At 43.2% G+C, this 24,633-nt stretch overlaps 1 protein-coding gene across 1 annotated transcript in view; it reads left to right on the forward strand.

Annotated features, from left to right (window-relative positions):
• Syt1 (synaptotagmin 1) overlaps positions 1-24,633 on the forward strand; it is a 195,495-nt gene that overhangs the window by 153,471 nt on the left and 17,391 nt on the right. The window lies entirely within an intron of this gene.

Below are 24,633 nucleotides of genomic sequence, written 5' to 3' on the forward strand. Positions count from 1 at the left end.
AGGCTCGGTTTTATTATTTATTTTTCTGCCTTGATCATTTTTCTCTACTCATTTGGCCAGAAGGCATAGACATGCCCTGTTGATTATCTCGACTTGGCCCTGGGTTTCTGCTACACATTTTCTTTCCTAATATGGTAGCAGGAGAGGGTTTTGTATGAGTTCCAGCGAGTTTCTCTGGGCTTGTGGAATGTGGGGAGGAAAGAATCCTACAGAGATAAAAACATGCACATTTACATTGATAAAGAAAATAAAAGAAAACTAAAAAGAGGACAGTTCTCTTAAAACTGTCTTGTTTCCTTACTCTGGACACTTCCACATCTACTCTATCTCACCTATATCTCACGTGGGGCCATGAGAGGAATTAACACTGTTCTTTTATTGCCCGTAATGTTAATGTTACGAGCACTGAAAACATGGTCAGTGCTCTGTCTGCAGAAGGAATTCTAACAAAACGAAGTTCTCATCATCATCAAAGTTGAAATCCTCAAAGCGTCCCCACACTCTGTGCTGCTAATTAGCCACATAACGATGAAATCTCAGAGAATAAGTCCCACACCCCTGAAAGGGAGTAATAGATCACGTTATCTCCTGACAGCATACAAATTACACTGTTTGTCTTCATTCCAGAGCTGTGTGAGCCGGCATTACAGAAATGACTCCGTTGCCTGTCCGTGTATTGACTGTTTTACGATTCAATACAGTTTGTTTCTGAACAAGGTCACAAATTACTTCAAAGAAACACTCATTTGATAAAAATTCTTTAAGCAAGGCATTCCAGATGAAGGACTTTCATTTAGCAGTGGGTCCCTTCTCCCTAAATTTATTTACGGAGCTCCTCCACACTTTTAATAGGCCACATTTGCATTGATGTAAAAATAAGTTATTTTCAACATCATTCATATTCATTTGACGGGTTACTTTTATAGAATTAAGAATTACAAGCCTGGGAAATAGGTTGATGGTAGAAACTTTGCCTGTCTATATGAGGGGCTAGGTTCAGCCTCCTGCACAGACACTGTTAGCTTGACACAAACTAGTGTCACGTGGAAAGAGGGGCTTAACTGAGGAAACGCCTCCATCAGATTGGCCGGAGGGGCTGCCTATCTTTGTGGCATTTTCTTGATTGCTGATTGGTGTGTCTCTTAGGGTTTCTGTTGCCGTGAAGAGACACCATGACCATACCACTGCAACTCTTTGTTTGTTTGTTTGTTTGTTTGTTTTTCAAGACAGGGTTTCTCTATATAACAGCTCTGGCTAGCCTCACACTCATGGAGATCCTCCTGCCTCTGCCTCCTGAGTGCTGGGATTAAAGGTGTGTGCCACCACCACCGCCCGGCAAACAGGGCAACTCTTATAAAGGAAAACATTTAATTGTGGTGGCTTATCTCTAGTTCAGAAGTTTAGTACATTACCATCATGGCAGAAAGCAAGGCAGCATGGTGCTAGAGAAGGAGCTGAAGAGTCCTTACATCTTGACTCACAGGCAACAGGAAGTGAACTGAGACACTGGGCATGGCTTGAATATATATATGAGACCTCAAAGCCCACCTCCACAGTGGCACACACTTCCTCCAACAAAGCCACACCTCCTAATAGTGCCACTCTCTTTGGGGGCCATTTTTTTTTTCAAACCACCACAATGTGGCCATTTTATTTTTCAAACCACAGCCCACTGTGAACAGCACCATCCCATTCACTTGGGCCTGAGCTGAGTAAGACAGTAGTTGAATAAGAAAGGTGAGCTTGGGAACAAGACAGTAAACAGTATTCCCTGTTGTCCTGGCTTCAGTTCCTACCTCCAGGTTCCTGCCCTGAGTTCCTCTGCTGACTACCCTAGTGTTGAACTTGTACCTAGAAGTTTAAGATGAAATAAACCTTCTCCTCCCCAAGTTGTTTGGGTCATAGTGTTTTATCACAGCACCAGGGAAGCAAACGAAGACAAATATATCGAGCTATGACTCCCAACACTGATGGTATCAACGTTTAAGACTATATCCATCTAGCTTATTGCAGAAACAATTTTATCAGAAACAATTTTTTTTAATGAAAAACCATCTAGAAGTCATAGAAATTCAGCATGCTACTGTAAATAGATGTGAAAGTATGTCTTTATGATACTCCAAGTGTTTTCTTTTCCTGAACAACTACTTTATCGAGATGCCCTTAAGTGAGCTGGGCAACAGTGGCACACACCTTTAATCCCAGCACTCAGGAGGCAGAGGCAGGTGGATCTCTGAGTTCGAGGCCAGCCTGGTTTACAGAGTGAGTTCCAGAACATCAGAGCTGTTACATAGAGAAACCCTATCTTGAAAAAAAAAAAAAAAAAAAAAAACAAAAAGCCATTAAGTGAGGGACTCTTCACCATCCTCAGCATCTGACTCTCATGTCACAGAACTCTGTGGCAGCCGAATAAAAAGAAAGAGAGGGCGAAGGAAGGGTGAGCCTGTGCCCTTCACTGGAGGTCCTGAAGGTCCCGTATAACATATTCACTTGCATCTCAGGGTCAGACTCAGAATAGCCTTGATCATGAGCAAGGAATGTGGAGAGGATCTCTCCTGATTCTCAGTGGACAAGATGCTCAACTAAAAGCCGGGCACTAAAGCTGAAGGCAGATGGCGTCCTGGAGCATGTAATACATCATCACCAGCTTAGCCTCCCAGATATATTCCTGTCTATTTAAATTAGAAATAGCTTGCTTTGTTTCTCACTCACACATACACACACACACACACACACACACACACACACACACACATGCTGTGGAAAATCTGAAAATGAAAATAATTAGAAAACTTGAAATCACCATAAAATTGACCACGCAGAGATAAGCAAGGTTAATTGGGGGGGGGGGGGGGGTATATTCCCGGAATGATTTTCATGTCCATATATGTATCTGGAGCACACAAAGCCTGTAGTATTTTAGTCACACCACACTTGCTGTCTTAAACATGTTTTCAGCATTGGTTTGGACCGTTTTAGGTCGTTTCATATGATCATTCCATAATTTCCTTAGCTGGTGCCCTGCTATTGGACACTTTTTCTATATTACAAGTCACAACTCGGCTGTAACATCTTTTTTGCTAAAACTTTGTTCAGTTCTTCAGTTACCTTTCTTAGAAAGTAGTTCGCTGATCAAGGAAGAGTGTGTGTGTGTGTGTGTGTGTGTGTGTAACAAAGAAAGCTACTTCTAATTTAAACAGACACGAATATATCTGCTTACAAGCTTGTCTAGGTGTGTTTGGAAAGGTTGGAGGTTGATTTTGGTTTTTGTCAGGGCCTCCTTGTATAACCCAGGCTGGCCTGGAAATATGTAGCTCAGGCTGGACTCCAACTGAGCTTCCCAATACCTCAGCTTCCCAAGTGCTGGGACTCCAGATGTACAGTCCCCACACCTGCCTAGTAAGTGTGACCTATGCTCAGGCTTTGAAAGGTCACATTCTCCCTGTGAAAGGTAGCTGTTTGTTTTACCACTCTCCCATCGGAGTTGACAACTCTACCCAGTGAGCGCTGTGTGGCTTTTTCAAATCGTTGCCGGTTTGATAGGCCAGTGTCTGAATCTCATTTGTAGCATGTCTTTGACCACTGCTGACGTGAAGCATTGCCTCCCGCCTTTACAGTTAGCCTCCTTTATTATTATAAAGAGATGTGATGGAAGAAAAAGGACCTATGGGCTCAAACTTGGAAATGTTAACCTTAGGCTGAAGGAGACAGATCTCTGGCTCTCAAGATAAGCTGTGGGTGCGAACATGTGAGTGGCAGCATAAAAGGAGAGCCCTCCCTTCCCTGTCACGAGGCAGTCAAGAAATGTGCCGCTTGGCCGGGCAGTGGTGGCGCACGCCTTTAATCCCAACACTCAGGAGGCAGAGGCAGGCGGATCTCTGTGAGTTCGAGGCCAGCCTGGACTATAGAGTGAGTTCCAGGAAAGGTGCAAAGCTACACAGAGAAACCCTGTCTCGAAAAACCAAAAAAAAAAAAAAAAAAAAGAAATGTGCCGCTTGACCACTTCATAAAAGGCAACTCAACATTTTACTCCATTGTTTAAGAAGCCACCGCCATCCTGGCTCATGCTGTGAGCTTAAAGGACACTGGTTGAGCATGATTTATGGAGCTTCTCCCAGCACAGTCAACTCCCTTGAGTCGACTGTCAGATTCTCGTTTCATCCGAGGAGTGAGTAAAAAGATTCCAGTAGGCTCCGCTTTAATTCACTTAGTGAGAAAACCACCGTCTCTGGCTGTTCCCCTGCTTTCAGGCGTAATGGGATAGTTCCCCTCCAAATGTATAAGAGCTGAAAACAACACAGCGCCTTTAACTAGGGGGATGTGTCATGTTTCACTATATTTGAAACCAAGGTGACGTACATTACGTAGCCAGATCACAACATGCCAGTCAAGCGGCTGCTTGTATCATCCCCTAATGCTTGCCAGGCAGAGACTTTCCAGTACCTAGGCTCATGCTTTCTGTAAATGAGACTGATAGATTTTCCTGCTTCTGTGTTATATAAATTACTCTACAGTAGTTAATTCTTTGCAGCTTTTAAATTATTTTCTCATACCCAGGAGCTAAGTAGTAAATCAAGGTGTAATCTAAGAGGTAGTTTGAGTAGTACAGAGTAATTCCCAATTAAACTAGAAGGCCAAGAATGCAGGTAATTGCAGACAGCCCTGAATGCACACACGAGACTAGGAAAAGCAAAGTAAATATCATCTTCTGCTTGAAAATACAAAAATTAAATATTGAACCACATTACTCTTTTTTTTTCTGTGAATAAAATAGATCTTTTCCATACACGTAAGGAAGACAAATATGCATTGTTGTTTATAATGTGGGCTAGGATGTTTACAGTGACTCACAGTACCACCCCACTGAAAATTGAGTAGGGGAGAACACAGAACAATCCCATAGGTCTGGGTGATGTCTCTGGCATCTGCCCCTCCTCCAAATGTCCTGCTGGAATCCATTTTACTTCTCTATGGGAGAAGCTACTTAGAGTCCAACACCATTAAATCAGAATGCAAAGGAAGGAGAAAATGAATGGTTAATTGCATTTTGAGCCACGATTGGTACCAATTGTTGTGGTAGAAGAATGCCTGAGCATACCAGGAAGGCAAGTAATTGGAGAAGCTTGGAGTATGGGTGTGTGTGAGGAAGTGACAGCAGATGGAGACTGCTTGTGTGTGTGGGGGGGGGGGGGGGGGGTTGGAAAGGTAGGAATGCGTAGATCTTTATTTGTCTTGCTGTTGGAAGTTGGGACTTTCTCTTGAAGCCTACATCTCCCAGGAGAGTCGCAGCTGCTCCTCAGGCATGTCTGCTTGTTCTAGCACTTGCTCCTCCTCCTAGTGCACGCAGAAGTCCTGCACCTGTGCTCATGGTAGAGAAGTAAAAGCTGTGTGCCTATCAGCAGATCTTCAGGGTACCAATAGGAATGCTGAGATAACAGCACAGGTGGAATCTGAGCTGCCCACGAAAGGAATGCAGGAGATAAGTGGAAACCCAGGCCAGAGGGGCAGCAAGTAGAAAGCCATGAATTTTTGTTCTTAGCAAGAATAGAAAGAAGGCAGCGAGCCCTGAGGACTTTAAGAGTCACAGCAGACTTCTGAGAGAAGGCTGTTCCCACCATCCCAAAGGCATAAACTTCAGGAGCCACAAATTTAAGTTCTTTAGGGCTCAGAAACACATTCCCCTAGTGTAGCTAGAGTTTTCCTGCCTGGCCCACAGTCAGGACAAATCTCTCTCACCTGCCAGTCCCACAGCCCTCAGACCCAACCAAGTAAACACAGAGACTTATATTGGTTACAAACTGTATGGCCGTGGCAGGCTTCTTGCTAACTGTTCTTATAGCTTAAATTAATCCATTTCCATTAATCTATACCTTGCCACATGGCTCGTGGCTTACCAGCATCTTCACATGCTGTTTGTCATCATGGCGGCTGGCAGTGTCTCTCTGACTCAGCCTTCCACTTCCCAGCTTTATTCTCCTCCTTGTCCCGCCTATACTTCCTGCCTAGCCAACGGTCAATCAGTGTTTTATTGACCAATCAACAACACATTTGCCATACAGAACATCCCACAGCACCCTAGTGAGGGAACAGTGGGGGGCCACACAAGCAAGCATCTGGTCTGAGGAATGGCCACAGGGCCATATTTCTTTCAGATTCTTATTAGGGCATCTGAATCTAAAGGAGTAGTATGATTGCCCCCTTAATACATTTTCCACTGTTTCTGTATTTATGTAGAATTATTCACTTATTTAAAATTCGTCTTTGCCTTTTTTGGGGGTTGTTTGTTTTTGAGACAGGGTTTCACTGTGTAGGCCTAGATGTGCTGGAACTCACTCTGTATGTAGACCAGGCTGGCCTCGAACTCACAGAGATCCACTTGCCTTTGCCTCCCGAGTGCTGGGATTAGAAGCATGCACCACCACCAGCTGGCTCATTCTTACCTTCTAACAGTAATGTGTGTTCTTAAAAGAGAAGTAACAGATAGAGAGGCCAAGTCTTTGCACACCCATAGTCATCCCTTTCATCAGAGATAATTACTGTTAAGCTGTCTCATGTATGCCCTTTCAGAAATGGTGTGTGTGTGTGTTACATATAGTACATATAAGCATTATCATACTATTTGACTTCTCTTATGAATCCTGTGCTCTATGTAGTGATGATGACACTATGATATTGATGTTTGAGTGACCAGATAAGGCCAGTGTCGTTGGAAGGACATTTGAATAACTGTTGCAAAATAAAATAACAGGACAAGGGAAAATACAGTAAAATAAAACAGCAGCTGTCCTCGTCAGAGAAAAGAGGATGCTGGACAGTACGGAACACACGCACTTTCTAAGTCAAGGTCCCACCAAGCTATCCTTTGTTTATTCACTTCCACATACATAGTCGCCTTCTACCCTTTGTGTGAGTTCACCAGAGTGTTCTTAGTCATTCCCCAAAATACAGATTAAATGTATGGGGCTTTGTCTCATAAACACTATTAGCTTGAACGTCTTTATGTGCAACAACTAACTACAAAGTGTCCTGTAAGTGGAAATACTAAGTAAAAGAGAATGTGAATTCCCAGTGTTGCCAGCCCGTTCTACCAAAAACGTTGTTTCAATTTATGATCACTGGAAGAGAAACTTGTATTTCAGGATTTCCTGGTAGGAAGTGCTTAGCTCTGCTGCCACAGACCCAGCCGTACTGGCTTGGGTCTCAGTGTCTACCCATTTGTATCCAGAATTGCAGTCACATGCAGTGTGCACTCAGCTTTCTCCGAGTTGCTGAGTTGAGCAGTTTACATTAGTAACGCAACCGAACTGTGACGTGGCGTAGGGCCATCCATGCCGAGCATCGTGTTTTCATTCTCGGAAGCATTGACTGCTGTCAGAACATTGCTTTTCCAAATGTAAGGAAAATTCAATTGAGAAGGCCAACTAATGAGGAGGGGGGCTGTGAAGGCCAAATTAGTGCTGTCAGGGAGACATCAGAAAGGACCAAGCCAGAGAGGCAAATTAGGAGATTAAATATGGAGCTGTGTGACACCCAAGCATTCATGTCTGCCAGAGTAAAATCCTAGAGGAGGAGAGAGTATTCCAAAGCACATAGTGGGTAGGGCAGGAAGCAGGGCTCAGGGGGCTGGGGGGGAAGCAAGAAGTTTAATCCGTGGCTGCTTCTGCTCAAATGTTTCTCAGGACCACACGCTTCATCTTCGCCAACACTCAGCTATCACAGCACTATGCCTTCTATGCATACTTTATTACTGATTAAAATCTAAAGCATGGAAGAGAAATTACTAGATTCACTATTTTCTCACTGAATGAATGGGTAAAGATAGAACTAGGCACATCTGTATTTTCAAACCACAAACTGGGACAATTCTTTCTGTTTTTCAAGAAAAGGAGTCCAGGACTCAAATTCTATTACATATGTTATCGATCAAGAGAGCAGGTACAAAGAATGTGCTTTTGAAATGATGAGCACTTCAAAGAAATATAAAAAGGAGAGCTTATTTTGGGGGCATTGGGAAGAACCATGTTTGAAATCCTGGGCAATCAGAAGCAGGAAAAAATGATTCCTGGTATGTACATGTATGCTGTTTTTATGCTTGAGTCCCCTGTGATAGCCAACTGTCTTAATTAGGGTTTTATCGCTGTGAAGAGACACCATGACCACGGCAACTCTTATAAAGGAAAACATCTAATTGGGGCTGGCTTACAGTTCAGAGGTTTAGTCTGTTATCATCATGTCAGGAAGCATGGTGGCACTCAGGCAGACGGGGTGCTGGAGAAGTAGCTTCGAGTGTGCAATGACAGGTGGATCCACAGGCAGCAGGAAGAGAAAGTGAGCTACTAGGCCTGGCTTAAGCTTCTGAAACCTCAAAGCCCACCCTCAGCGACACACTTCCTCCAACAAGACCACACCTACTCCAACAAGGCAACACCTCCTAAGAGCACTACTCCCTATGGTACAATGGGGGCCATTTTTATTCTAACCACTACACCAACATACATATATATATATATATATATATATATATATATATATATATATATACACACACTTTAAAAGTATAGCAGAAACTTTTAGTGTTCGGAAGGCAGAGGCAGATAGATCTCTCTGATGGCGAAGCCAACCTCATTTACATAGGGACTTCTAGGATAGCCAGGACTACATAGTGAGACCCTGTGAGAAAGAAGGTCTCTTGGACATTTGGAGTTGTATAAGAACGGTAGAATAATGAACCTTTTCATTCAGCCTTCCTTGCTTCTGTAATTTGTAATTACACCTGTATCTTCCTCCTCATCACATGTTCTTAAACTTTAATCAAAGCCTAGGTGTTTGAGAGTCTGGGCTTCTGTTTGTTGCTTGATTGCTTTTCTTCTTCCAGTGACATGTGGTAGATTTGTAAAAGGAATTTAAAGGAAATGGGAATAGTCATGTAGTAATGTACCCTGTTGCTCCTTCCTCCACCTAGACCTTCTCTCTTGGAGCTGTCCCCAATCCAGTGAGGGCATACCTCCCAGTGCCCAGCCCCTTCATTCCTACCTTGTCCTTCCTTCCATCCCCACATCACTGTCAGTGGCATCTACCTTAAACAAAAACCTCATCGGGAATTTCCTGTTTAAAATCTTTCATTGGTTTTAATTAGCTCCATGCTGCCTTCATGATGAAATTCAAAGTTATGTAGGATGCTCTACAGTCCCTTCCTGGCAAAGCCAAGCTCTCCCAATGGTACCACTCAACACTCTTTTTTTTTTTTCTTTTGGTTTTTCGAGACAGGGTTTCTCTGTGTAGCTTTGCGCCTTTCCTGGAACTCACTTGGTAGCCCAGGCTGGCCTCAAACTCATAGAGATCCGCCTGGCTCTGCCTCCCGAGTGCTGGGATTAAAGGCGTGCGCCACCACCGCCTGGCCACTCAACACTCTTGAACCTTCTACTCAAGTGGTCATAGCCTGACAGCACTGTACACATAGAAGCTTACCCCATCTTCCCACATGCCCTCCATGGAACATGGAGAACATGAATCCATCCTCTAAAGTGGCCCTTTTCTCCTAAAGTTCTTTTTAAAATGAATCCAATTCTGTTTTTGCAGGCTAGACAGGGTCTGAGGTTCCCCATTCCAAACAATGGCCTAGGTGATGATTCTGGAAACACACACTGATACCAAGGTTCAGACATTATTGTCGCCCATCCCTCTGAAGAAACTGCAGTACCACCTGATGTGGTGTTCAAGTGTCTGCTAGAGATAAACTAAGTCCTTGGCACTCTGATCCTCTGGGTTTTTATTTTCCAAAATTCTTGTCAGTACCTCCTATGGAATTTAGTGGATAAATAAAGAGGAAGCAGCTTGAGTTTTGGTTCTTTTCTGGAACTCTGCAGACTTGTTCAAAGCCCCAGACCTGACAGTACCACCAGTTCTCTTGTGGCTTCACCACCCCTCACTACAATAGCCTGGCCCTGCTTGTTGACAAAATGCTTGCCTTGTACAAAGAGCAAGAAGCCAGCAGAGGGTTTGAACAAGAAGTTCTGTCTTCAAGATGCTAGTTGTTCTGAGTAGAGAGAAAGTTAGTGGGAACCAATCTCTGTCCAAGGCTTCCACCTCAATGTCATCAGCAGGATGATGTCTGCAATAGCTGTCCCAACTGTGGTGCCAAAATGGCCCCGAAACTTCATCAGAGCCTAGTAGATAACATTTATGGACTAGTACTTCTCAGTGGGGAAGACATGTTAAAGCCAACAGGAAGTGATCATTATAAAATATGAGAGTCAGGCGGTGGTGGTGCACGCCTTTAATCCCAGCACTCGGGAGGCAGAGCCAGGCGGATCTCTGTGAGTTCGAGGCCAGCCTGGGCTACCAAGTGAGTTCCAGGAAAGGTGCAAAGCTACACAGAGAAACCCTGTCTCGGAAAAAAAAAAAAAAAAAAAAAAAAAAAAAAAAAAAAAAAGAAAAGAAAATTAAAAAAATAAAATATGAGAACTGGGGGCCATCTCTCTGTCTGATTCAGAGTCTGTGGAGACAAGGACAAGGGTCCAGGGTTTTGTTTTGTTTTTTTTTTTTTAATTCCTCAGGAGATTATAATGTGAAACTAGAGCAGATAACCACAGACAGAAGTATCAGGGTCACCGGGTGCCTCCAAAGCCAACACCTAGCACAAGCACTTGCTACTGGCCTCTCAGTTTATTCATTTTGAATAAGTAAAGTCAACAGCACAACAATTTCAGATTTTCAGTGCAGGGATCTAACTCGGGGCATTACACTCCTAGTCATTCTTGAAGAATTTATTTCTACACACGACCCCACACAGAGCTTCTGTTGGGAAACTGGAAAGTTGAGGAAGGAAGTCATAGTAAGACGTACCTCGGAATTAGCCAAGAGACAGCTCTGAAGAAGCTTAACTGGTTTTCTGTCAGTCCCATTACCCTCGCTTGCTTTCTGCCTCCTCCCACCTACACCTGCCCCTGTGAATCCACCGGAGATAAGGCACGCCCACATCCCCAGAAGCAGGGCGGGAATGATCACATTGGCTACAGGAGCTGAACGTCTGATGCAGACGTTCCAGATAATGAGACTCAATTACGTACACAAGCAGACCTCTGCAGCCTCAGCTGTCCTGCTGCCGAATGGGGAAGGTGCTGCACTGTCTGCATGCGGAGACTCCTGACTTGCAGCTGAGGCTGACACAGGGTGGCTGGATTTTCCAATGAAACAGTTTGTGCATGCAACAATCAGAATATAATTGGTACCCATCTACCCAACTCGGCCAAAGACGACATAAAGAACACACCAACATATCCTGTGCACTTATTTCCCTCACGTTCCTATTTATTATTATTATTATTATTATTATTATTATTATTATTATTATTATTTATTGCTGTGAACTTGGCATCTATGATTCTCAAGCCCCTTTTGTTTGTTGCTCCCATGCATGTTTCATTGCATACACACTTAGTTTTTCCATGTTTTCAGATACATATATATATATATATACGTGTATATATATATATGTATATATATATATGGCACTAAACTCTATGTATCTTGTTTTTTTTTTCAAACTTTAAAAATGGCATCATATTCTAAATATGCAGTTTACCTCTCCAAATTATGGTCTACAGATGTAGTGTAACTTTGTTAATTTTATTGCTGTTCAGCATGGATACTCAAATTGTTCTGAGGACGGTATCTGGGATATTTCCAGTTTATGCCATCATAGAAAACTCAGTAAAGGATATTCTGCTTGGGGGCTGGAAAGGTGGCTCAGCGTTTAAAAGTACTGGCTGTTCTTCCAGAGGACCCAGGTTCAATTCCCAGCACCCACATGGCAGCTCACAACTGTCTGTAATTCCATTTCCAGGGGAATCTGACTCCCTCACACAGACGCACATGTAAAATACCAACGCACATTTTAAAAAAAAAAAAAGAATATTCTGTTTGTGCAGGGTGGCAGAGGATATCTATGATAGTTACACACCAGTGGAATGCTGGGGGTGCGGGGTCTGTGCATCGTCAGCTTTTCTGAACACAATCAGGAAACATCTCAAGCAGAAGTACACAAGTGGTTTTGGGGTTCTTGTTACACACACATCCTTACCACATTGGTATTCTCACACTTATTAAGTCTTTGACCTATTTTCATTGGCAATACCCCGCGCCCTAAAAAATCCTGAAGAGGGCAGCAAATCCAGGTAATTGGTAACTGCTTGCCATGCTCCATCCTGGCTCCTGGGTACCTCTCTTCTTTGCCTCTTAACACCTTTGACCTTCTTCTCTAAGTCAGCTGCTCTGCCACCCACTGTCACCTCCATGGGCTTCTGGCTGTCTCTCCGGACAGATAAATAGAACGCTATCGGGAATCTTCCCGCCTGCCTTTTCATTCCACATTCCTCACACATTTCTGCCCAACAGGAAGGGAGGGGAACAGAAACAAGCCAGTCTTGAATTAAAATTCTTTTTCCAGTTCAAAGTAGCATGAAAGAGACATGATGGGAGTAGACAGGCACGTCTTCCCCCATTCGGAAGCCATGGCATGAAATCTAATTAGAAGGCATCGCACACCAACCTAAACTACACTTATGTAAATTGGAGGAACACTGAGGGGTTGGGTGAGGCATGGCAAAGGAGCCCGGGTTGGTTTGTCTTCTGGTGAACGGCAGTTGCTCTTTTCCTTCTTAGTCACATTGTTCCTGCTTCCCCAAGGGGGAAAAAAGTGTTCAGGTTTAGCACACCTTCTAGAATTTCCCTCCTTTCTACTAAGCTGGAATCTTGCCAGCATCCAGATTCAGCCTTCAAAGATGCATTATTTTAATTTAAAAAGGGGTTGGGGGCGGGGGGGGAAAGGCACATGGGGAAATGGAGTATTTGTTAAGATTGTAAGGGAGAGCTTTAGCGAGTACCTATTCTTACCGCCTTCCGAGGTGACCAGCAACAGCCACTTAGCCAGGAGGGCTTGCCCCGCCCAAAACCAAATGTCACATTTCATTCTTATGCAGTAAGTGAATGAACAGATAGTTCAGTGCTGTTCTCCATGTTGTGACAAATAACTACAAACTGCTTTTTGATCGTTACTGTTCTGAGTTTTAAAATCCATCCCCGCAATGGTATTCTGGCCGATCAAAGGTTCTCCGAGTGGGACGTGCCACTTTTCAACAACGTATGAAAGGGCGTGGAAGTTACAGGAGATGGTTTAGGGGTTAAGAGTGCTTGCTGCTCTTGCTGAGGACCAGAGTTCTGTTCCCAGCAACTACATGGGGTGGCTTACAACCACCTGTAACTCCAGTTCCGGGGCAATCAACACCCTCATCTGGCCTTTCCCAACACTACTTCCCCCCAACACATGCATGTGAGTACAGACATACATAGACACGTAAAAACAAATCCTTTTGAAAATATTACCAGGTGGGTGCTCTGGGAAGGAAAATTTGTGTCAAAGAATGGTTTAAAGCAATGGTTCTCAACCTTCCTGATGCTGTGATCCTTTAGTACAGTTCCTCAGGTTGTGTTGACCTCCCCCCCAACCATAAAATTATTCTCATTGCTACTTCATAACTGCGATTTTACTACTGTTATGAATTGTAATGTAGACATCTCTTTTTTCTGATGGTCTTAGGCTCTCTAGATCAGTGGGGTCTCAACCTGCGGCTCTCCTTTTTGCAGGGGTCACTTAAAACCATTGGAAAACCATAGATATTTACATGACAATTCATAACAGTAGCAAAATTCCAGTTATCAAGTAGCAATGAAAATAATCTTATGGTCAGGGGTCACCACACCACGAGGAACTGTATTAAAGGGTCACGGCATCAGGAAGGGTGAAGGCCACTGCTCTATCTTCTCTATTTCAATGGCTTCTCCTGGCTTTCACTTCCATTGACTCTAGCATGTTCCTCCTACGCTGTGTCTTAAGAAGGAATGTGAGCTATCAATCATCCGCTTGACTCCAGTCTGGGGTAGATGGAAAGGGGAAGGGGTAGCTCTGCTGAGACCCTGGGGGATGCTTATATAACTCAGAAACCCTGAGTCCTTCCTCTCCTTTGGGATTTGGTTGATGTGTTGCTGCTTTGTTATTTTGTTTAATGCACTGGGAACGATGCCCAAGACACCAGGAAACCCGGGCAAATGCTTTATCACTTATCGACATATTCATCCCTTAGATATTTTGAAGTAAGTTTTAAGCGTTCTCTTCACTCAAGACATGCTGGCACTTGTAGGGGAACGCTCTGGGGTCGTTTTCTGGAGCTGTGTTTTGTTTAGTTTTTCAGATATTCAACAACTTTTTTATTGACTCTCCTTTGTAAGACACTGGGGATAAGCTATGTAAACAAGAAAGACAAATGAGTTCATAGTCAGTGTGGAAACGGTACTGACATATGGTGCCCGAAAGAAACAGCTCACTCCTAAGAGTTGATGCACTATCCTTGAGAAAAAATGAAGGATAATGGAGAGAGCCATTGGATTAGCAGCCTCCAGCAACAAGTGAGACATGAAGCTTCCGTCAACCCCCCAGGAAGTCTACAAGGGACAGGCTGGAAGGCAGGGTTAGGAAATGCCCTGTATCACTTGGGGACCTTCTCTTTTTCTGGACCAGCCTTTAGTGGGGAGAGGAGCTGAGGGAAGGTCACAGGTCTTGCTCCGTTGTCTGAGTTATGAGGGTGAATTCTGTCTCTTACTCGGGGGGGGGGCTGCAGTACTGAGGAGGTAAGAGGCTGTTTCTTACTGTGACATTTTCTTCAGTTTAGAGGAGTCAGCATTGGGAGATCTTTCCTCTGCTTTTCCTTTATAATCTTAATCGGGAGGCTGGAAAGATGAAGGCTCCTCTTCCAAAGGTCCTGAGTTCAATTCCCAGCAACTACATGGCGGCTCACAACCACCTATAATGAGGTCTGGTGCCCTCTTCTGTATGCAGGCAGAACATTGTACACATAATAAATAAATCTTTAAAAAAAAAAAAAAAAGAGGGAAAGTATAATCTTAATCGGAAGCAGCAGTGGGTCCTTCAAATTCGAATTAAACACCCCTGCCCTATGACCTACACATATAAGATGGTTATGAAATAGCTCTGTCCTCAGAAGTGTTTTTTTAAGACATAGACACACAATCCTAAAGTTGAAGTACATTGGTTAAGCTATCTCTCAGCTTAACATCTTTCTCTTTCATGTGCTTGAACTATGGAGTACTTGGAAGACGTGAGGTCGCCTTGTCCCTAAACAGCAAGATGGCTTCCTTCATATCTAAAAATCACACTTGTTGGAAAAGTTGAGTTTCATGATTTCTGATGTTCATAATTATTCTTGCACAAAGCCACAAGAACACTCTTCAGTTTGTCAACTCCCTGTCCAGACAGCAGAGTCAGAAACAGGAAGCGGGGGTAGCACCTTATCCCTGGACTTCCGCCAGCATGTGGAGTTCCTAGGTTCACATTAGAAGCCCCAAATACCTAGATCCCTTAGGCCAGCGGTTCTCAACCTTCCTAATGTTGTTCTCCTTGAATACAGTTCCTTATGTTGTGACCCCCCCAACCATAAAATTGTTTTGTTGCCACTTCATAACTCTAAGTTTGCTACTGTTATGAATCGTAATGTAAATATCTGATATGCAGGATAATCTGTTATGCAGTCCCTGGAAGGGGTCACAACCCATAGTTTGAGAACCACTGCCTTAAGCTTAACCTAAGCAGTAAAGGAGACACTTGTGTTTTTAGATCCTTTAGTATCGGGTGAAGCATTACCTATAAATGCTCCTCCTGGTAAACCATTTCAACTCAGATAACGAAGACTGTGTGCCAAGTGCTGTACTCACAGGAAAATCCAGGTGGCGCTAACTTGCAGCCCCTGGGTCACTCTCTCTTTTCTATTGTAATTTCCCCATTCCAGACACGGAATCCGCAGCCAGTTGCCTTGAAAGCTGGTTTCTGTGGAGATGACAGCCAGTAATGTGATGACCTCTTTGGAGGAATTTCTGTGTCCCCAGAAAATAAATAACCACAGAGACGGCCCTGAAAAAAGAATCGTTCTCCCTCTCTGAAAATGCTTCTACAGACAAATGCCATAGATGTAGACAGTTGTGGGGTGTAGATTTGCCCATAATTAGAACCAGTGGGGGTTCTTGTGAAACTGTAGTTTAAGCTTGCAAAGTAGGTCATGGAAACACTAGACATCAGCATTGAGATGTTTCTCATCCTCCCACAGGCTGACATGTGTGGCCATTAGCTCTGAGCGGGTAGCATGTCTTCATTTACAGCTTTTTCCTTCCTTAGCCTCTGTTGGGGGAGGGGTTTTCTGGAGAAGCTGGAGCATGATTGACAGGTGATCGGTAAGGGCTGCTTTTCACACACTGGCCATTAATAATTCAGAAGAAAAGGAGGAATGCTCAGTCATCAAAAATCTGCACTCTGTCCTCTCCTTGGTCCCCCAGTTTTCTACAAAACAAGTTTCTGTGACTGTATGCAGACGTGGCCTTTTAAATTTCTAAGTGTTTCCCACTTATCATTGTCCTGATCTTTCTAGAGACTGATACTTCAGCTAATGCTGCCCTTTTGTTCTCTTGAGAATGTTTCTGGCACTGCTTTACTATGCACTTGTAAAAATTCTCATGCAAAGAGATAGATCTTGATTGTGTTTGAAGAAGCAGCAAGTAACAATATAAGCCATGTATTACCAAAATAGGTTATTGATTCCATAAAAGGTTGACTTCCATGCTTCTCTCAGGGTTGAATAGGAACGGTTTCACCTCAAATGCCTTAATAATGCTGATTGCATATGGCCTTTGACTCATTTATATTATTTCTTAAAAGAGGCATTAAAAACACCAAGTGCTTTTCCATGTAATCAGAGCCCATAAATGGTAGTTTCTCTTAGAACATTGTGTCTACCCTCTTATTCATTTATTCAATAAAGGTTTTTAACTACCACTCTCCAGTGGCCTTCAGATTAAGTACCAAGTTGTGAGTTGTTTGAAGTGTGTTTACAGCCAGCACGGCAGGGTAAGAATTAGCCCTTTTGAAAGCAGATTTGGAATCCTAATCACCCAGAATCATTCTGGACAAGATTCAAAGTCAGGCCTCTGCCCAACAACTACTCAATTAATTCGCTCAGTGCTCTCTTGGATGGATTCGTCAAGGCAAACAGAGCTTGTTTTAAGTCCTCTCTCTTTGTCTAGTCCTCACGCCTCGGGATGACAGTGCTGAGCCTTTCACCCCAGCAACCTTCCCACCCCGAAGCTAAACTGGGAAGAATGTGTACAGAGTGTTCTAACCCCAGCTACACCACAGTTATTTTAAAAAAAAAAAAAAAAAAGACAGCAAGCAAACATTCCTCAGCCTTTCATTAGACAATTTGCTTTACAAATAGGGACAATCTTCTGTGCAATGAGATAGCTTTATTCTTTCTCCAAAGGGAACGTCCCTAACTGCTAGATCCAGTATAAACCATTAACGCCATCTGTCTTGAGACGCTGTATGAAGATTTTAATGTAATATGATGACCTGTAGACCCACTCACTCAAGCAAGCTTCTCGAAAGGCAAAAGCAAAGGTAGAGTCATGTCACAGAACAGTAATGCTTCTGTTCATTACAAGAATTCTCTAGAAAGTCTAGTTGAAGATATTAACGCCCTACAATTAGCTGGTAATTTTTATCAAGTTCTAGTCAGTCCACAGCAGTAGCTGCTAAAAATTTCTAGTGAGTTTCTCAGAAAAGGAGCTGTTAGATAAAATATTTGTTTTGATTTCACCAGCTCCCATTAGGCATCTTCTTCTGTGTCCAGTGAGGCGGCTATTCCTTTGAGGTTTCCAGAGACAGAGCTTCCAGGGTGATGCCATAGAAGTCCCAGTAATGTTGACAACCTTCACTCAAAGGCATTTATATACCACACAAATACATGGGCAAATGTTGGTTTTTGTGGGGAGTTATAAACGGTGTAGCTAAGTTGGAAGCAGCAGTCACAACAATTCCATGAAGAAATGATGCTAGAACTGATCATAACTAAAGATGTTTTGGGTGGATACAGAGAAGGAGACAGAGGACCCCAGGAAGATGTGTTCCACATGTCAGAGAAATGACTGGGGACCAGAGGAAATGGAGCTTGGACAGCCTGGCAGAGGTTCCCCACGTGTAAATGCAAACTTGCTATAGTGCATACTGGAGCTCCCCTTTGAGAAGTGGAGCAAGACAGGGCCCCCAAACAAACTCCATCCATGTCCCTGGCTCCATTGGAAACTCCGTAGGGTATGACAAGTCTAATGTAAAACTGGATTCCCTGGTCATTAAAATGCCTATATGTTAAGATATAAAAATAGAAAATACATAAAACCACAGGTTGTGGTTTTAATTTGGAGCTCTCAACCCCTTGCCTTGGTAGTTTTAATCCTGTGTTTTATAAATTCTGGATACCATATAGAATGCCATTTCACTGAAAGTACCCTGAACTTCCCATTCACAAAAATCACTTAAGGCACTCATGGATGTCCATTATGAGTCAGAAGGGCAGAAAAGGCTAAAGAAGAAACAAGTTCAGAGGAAGACAGTCCACCCAGTGACACCCTTTCCTCTCCACATACGCGTAAATGGAGTGTGAGCGTCACTGTGTCTGTGTTTGATGATATTGCACTTCTGTATGTGGAAGGGGAAGATATGAACGCTGATGACTTTTGGAGTTAGCAAAAGGCTAGCTCTCATTACCCATCCTGCTTGTTTAGACTTCCTAAGTGTATACTTTCAAATTCAAATTATTTCTATTGAGTGAAAGGAATCTGCCATCTTGGGATTCCTCTCACAATTTTTGCTGGATAAATCATTTGCAAGGAAATATGGTCTTAGGTTATCTCTTCTACCACAGAAATATATCGACTTAAACTTGGTTTCCCAAGGACTTTATTGTTGTGGGATATTTTGATTGCACTCTGATACTCCCAAGACTGCCAATAAAGTTTACTTTGAATCAGGGGACAGAGGTAGCTACTAGCTGACCAAAATTAACCATAGAGGTTTTGGAGGACTGAGGACATATAGAGAGACACAGGAAGTAGTAGGGAGGGTTTTAGAAAGATTCTTGGCTCTTTTTAATTGAGAAAGGAGAGAGAGGTCACTGGTCGCTTCTCCACTGCTTCTCTGATCATTCAGGTTCTTACCATAGTACCTGACTCCCAAGTTTTTACCGATAAAGAATAATTAGATAAATGCTTCAATGTATGTCTTCTCAACTACACTACGGGTGCTTTAAAGGACAAACTTCACCCCATAGTTTCTGCACATCCTCATACTCTGGCAGTCCCTGGGTGTTTGCTTTTTATTGATACATGTGTCACCCGGCCAAAGCTTTTTTGTTCTCTACTGTGTGCTGGGCTCCACATCAAGCCTGCGGACATAGGACTGAACAGTTCACTCACTGCACAGTAATAACCAGAACATGGCAGGCAGTGAGTGAGTGGTTGACTCAGCGAATGAACCCTGTAACACAAAGCATAGGTGGAAATACCACCAAAACTTGAGTTATTAGTTAAGCTGTCTTAGCCCCAAGTCATCAAGGTAACAGATGTCAGCCTAATAGAATGCCTGTGGTTCAAGAGAATGGAAACTGTGGAATAAAGCCAGCCCCCAGCATCCAATCTTCCAGGCCACCCCTACGACCACTTAGTATGTGATTCTGGAATCTCCCCAATTTTTCTTTTCTCTTCTCTCTCCCCGTTCCCCGAGATGGGGTTTCTGTGTAGCCCTGGCTTTCCTGGAACTTACTTTTAGACCAGGATAGCCTCAGAGATCCACCTGCCTCTGCCTCCTGAGTGCTGGTTTAAAGGCAGCTCAAATTTTCTAAATAAATCAACTGCCTCCTCTCATTTCTCAAGCACTAGGCTTCTTATAAAATTTTTAAAAACCCAAGATATAAGTGTGAAAAAAGAATTATTACTGTAGTTTTTCTAAGATCTGAAGCATTGTGTAGTGGTTGGCTTTATTCACAAATTTGCTTCATAGGAAGCAATAAAACTTCACAGAATGATATTGCTCCATGTCATTTCCCTTTATCTGGTATCCAGTACTAAACTGAAGCCTTGGTTTATGTTTTCCTTCTCATATTAAGAGGAAACTGGAGCATGAAGGTAGAAGTTACCTTCTCGATGACAAGAATCCTAGCGGATTTCAGACTCATGCAGCTTTATGAAAGAGAACCATATTTAGTCATTGATGAACTCAATGAAATCTCTCTCTGGAAGGACAGCATTCAAATAAAAATCTCAATAACATGCCAGCCAGGTGGCAATTCTTTTTTAAACAAGACATACATTATTCATACTGCAAAGTCTCAAACCAGAGTTGGGATATATGAGCTACCAGCAAGATGCTGAATCTTTTGTGTGTGTATGTCCTCACCACATGCTTGAATATTTTATTTTTATTTTATGAGTACATTTGTCTGTGTGAGGGTGTCGGATCCCCTGCAACTGGAGTTACAGACAGTTGTGGGCTGCCATGTGGGTGCAGGGAATTGAACCTGGTTCCTCTGGAAGCGCAGCCAATGTTCTTCACCACTGAGCCATCTCTTGAGCCCCTATGAATCTCTTTTAATGTCCCTTTTTCTTATGAGGAAACAAAAAACTGCACTATTCGTCCTCTTCCAGTTCCATGGGCTCAGAAAAGTCCCTTAGCATACAAAGAGGGAGCGTAGAGAAAGCAGCTACCTGAAACGTAAACATTTTCTCTGAAGCTGAAGAAGAAGGGCTAGGACCCGATCCACTAGCAAAGCGCAGCAGCCATTACCTCGCCTCCTGCACGATTTGCCCAGACCTGCAGCAAGTCCTAGATAGAGCCTTCAGAAACCTTTCCAGATCCTTCCCTCAGCTATCCCAAAGGCATTTCAGTCCATAAACTTCCTAGTGCATAGATGGCAGAGTGTTTGAGGACGCGTGGCTGTCTTGAAGCAGGTACATTCATTGGGGACTTGTTAAACCGCTGTAAGAATTAGATTACCAGTCAGGCGGTGGTGGCGCATGCCTTTAATCCCAGCACTTGGAGGTCAGAGACAGGTGAATCTCTGAGTTCCAGGACAGCCAATGCTATACAGAGAAACCCTGTCTCAAAAAAACAAGAAAAAAAAATACTATTGGATTAAAAACCCAATAGCAGCATCAACCCCACTTAGGCATATGCATGTGAGGGTACCTCTGTTCTCAACAGTTTGCATGTGCACTTGTTTGCACTGCCCGGAAGCTGTCCTCAGGTAGACAGACACCAGGTAGCATCCATTGGCAAATGGCTCAGACTTAAAAATGTAGCATTGTCAACAAGTAGCCTTTTTACCCATGTATTGTATCAACTGGAAATGTTTACCGTTTTCAGTGCAGTATCTCACTAAGGGCCCTTCCCTCTGTTCTAAAAGACCAAGCCGAAGTCTTCCCAAAAGGGGATGTTTCCAGTCAGATTTGTTGTCTGGTATTTTGTTTTTCCTTTCGGAATCATTTGACTACTTCTGTTTTGGGTTTTGTCTGTCAGCTCATACAAACAGTTTATCCTTGGTCATTCCACTGAACTCTTTGTAGCCATCCAGAAAGCATCAAGCATAATTACTACTTTATCTACTCATAAGAGATTTTCCTAAGTACAAGAGAAATATGCTTGAGTTACAGTTGAAAGACTCATCTATAAAAACTGAACGGGGAAAAAAAATCTCAGCTCGTTGAAACAAAATGTACTCCTTCCTCTCCCGGGAATGGAGCGCTGTACATGCATAGCTCTCTTATTTCACATAACACACCCACCCGTGAAATCTTTCCCTCCTAGCCCCCCTCTCTCTGGGCTTCTCTGTCTTCCACTTTGTGCCTGTGCAGTCGCATGTTGTTACTCAGGAAACTTGTAGTCACATAGAAACCATTAGATGATCCTCAAAATGATAGGTGGAATTGGGTGGTTTCCACCACCCGTGTTTAAAAAGAAAATGCCTTCCATTTAATTCATAATAGCATTGGGCCTTTATGCTTTTTTATCTCTTCAAAGCATGCTGCCACCATTAAGGAACTAACCCAGCCTTTGCTATTTTCTGATCTGTCTCATTAAAATAGGGTTGGTTTTCTCCGTGGTAGTCGCTTATGTAATGGTGTTTTCTTCTAGTAAACATTGCACTTTACCAATGTAAATTCATCTTTAAATTGTCTGCTCACTTGGAAAATTTCCACAGAATATATTTTGAATGTTACAACCTTGCTAGAGCATTTCAGGGAGCATTTTAATCTACGCAGACATTTTAAACTATAGAGACACACCAACCCTTTTATATAGCCTTTTCCAAATGCTTATACATTATTTATAAAGATTCCCCTCAAGAAAACACTCTGAAACTGACAGTGATAGAAATGAAAATTGTTCTTTGGACCTGATTACTATTTAATTATTTGTATACTGTTAAACAATTGGCTTACCAATAGAACGAGACTTAGTAAAGTGCAAAAGAAGAAAGGATTAAAAAAAACTGCATTTGGCAAAGAAACGCTGAATCCTAAATCTACCTTTTTGCTCTCCACAGTCTCTCCTACTACTAGGCCACTCTATACAAGTATTTGGTACTTCATTTCTGAGAACCTGCTTGAATATGAGAAATTCTCTCTTGGCAAATAACTGTGACTACATTCCCAAGTTTAGGCAGAGGCCATCACTGAAAACTCCATAAACACCCACTGGTTCCCTCTCATCTTCCAGCCCTCCTTTGGGTTAAACCCTTCTGATTCCTGCTGAGAGCTGTCCTTTTTTTTGCGAGGGGGAGGGCAGGGGGTTTGGACAGGTTTTTCCCTATGTAGCCGTAGCTGTCCTGGAATTCAGTCTCCAGCAGGCTGGCCTCAAACTTAGAGAGCCACCTGCCTCTGCCTCCTGAGTGCTGGGATTAAAGGTGTGCACCACCACTGCCTGGCTGAGAGCCGTCCTTTATTCTGCTCCTAGCATTGAACTTTGGATGCAGCAGATCCTGCCTCTCCCTCCAAAACTAAGTCAGCCTGACCCTTCCTCCTTATTCATTTGAAGAGGGACCTTCAGCTTAGATCTAGACATACTTGGCTCACTCCATTTAGCATATGGACTTTTAGAGCAAGAATGTTTCCCATGCTATCCAATCAGAGTAAATGTGGGGCTTTCTTGGTAATCCTATGTGCAGACTCTTTTCTCTTGAATAGTATTTTGTGATCGCATGAGATGCAGCTGGTACTGTTACTTGCATTCTGAACAAGAAAAACCTAGAAAGGCCGGCAAGGCTACCATGTGCCGTTTAAGACGGACACCACAGAAAAGACAGCTGAGACATGGGCAAACCTGGAACCCGCTGACATCACTGAATTCATACCACCTATGAACCCCAGTGAACTGCGGTGATAAAGATAACCCAAAAGGCCAGGCGGTGGTGGCGCACGCCTTTAATCCCAGCACTCGGGAGGCAGAGACAGGCGGATCTCTGTGAGTTCGAGGCCAGCCTGGGCTACAGAGGGAGTTCCAGGAAAAGGCGCAAAGCTACACGGAGAAACCCTGTCTCGAAAAACCAAAAAAAAAAAAAAAAAAAGATAACCCAAAAGACAAGACAAGATTTAGTTTCCCTATTCCTCGTCTTCCTTACATCCGTAGACGGGAGTATGGCCAGGACGGGTAGGTAGTTTGTGGAAGGGATGCAGACTCTTCCTGCCTTCTTGTCCTGCTTCCCCACTATACTATTATCTTCACCTTGGTCAGGCCTGGTCAAGGCAACTCCACTACCCACTCATCACACCTGTGCCTTAAAGAGGTAGAGAGTGAGAGCGGATTCCAAGGTGGGGTTGTCAAGTTCATGTCTGTTGATGTTTTGAGTCTCACCTTTTCTGTTGTGGTCTATCCTGTATGTTATAGGATATTTAGCAGGATTCCTGCACTGATCCCCTAAATTTCCATAGCACACCCCCATTTTCTCTGTGGTGACATAAGAAGTGTATCCAGACACTGCCAGAAGTTCCCCCACACTGACAACCACAGTTTGAGAGAGATGCTGTGGAAGTCGGTTGTATCACCTCTAAGAATCAGGAGGTAGTCAATCAGCCATGGTGTCATAGAAGAATTAGAGGAAATGGGTGTTGCTGGGTAAATTGGTTCCCACATTGAACTTTAGGTGTTTATTACTCAAAAATAAGTAGGGAAAGGATTTCAGGGGACATTCACTACCCCTGCCACAGAGGCCCACTTCTAGACTTTTCTATCTTATAAAGCCTTATAAGGGACCCTCTGATTTGAGCCATTTAGAAATGCCTGTTCAATCACCAGAGCCCTAACTGATATAATTATCACTTTCTTCATCCAGTAATGTAAGTTGAATTCAGTGAACATTATCCAAAGAATAAAGGTTAAAAACAATAATATCTGAAGATATTCAGAAGCTGTGTACCAGCTCAGGAGGCATTAAACAAAGCAGCTGCAGTGGGGCTAATTCTTACTGAGAGAAGTCTTTGAAATCGAAGGCCATGGTCACCAGGGCCCACGGTCACTGTGGTAGTTAAGAAAGAAGACAGTATCATTATGCAAAATTGTCAGAATTAAAACGGCAGGCTTCGTGCATTATCCAGCTTTGAACTGCCACTTTCTAGTCCTCGCTGTAAATACAAAAAGCCTTTAGTGGCTCCTTTATATCTCATTGCTTACAGCCAGCTGTTTGG

This window comes from Peromyscus eremicus, chromosome 18, assembly GCF_949786415.1.
Source record: "Peromyscus eremicus chromosome 18, PerEre_H2_v1, whole genome shotgun sequence".
NCBI lineage: Eukaryota > Metazoa > Chordata > Mammalia > Rodentia > Cricetidae > Peromyscus > Peromyscus eremicus.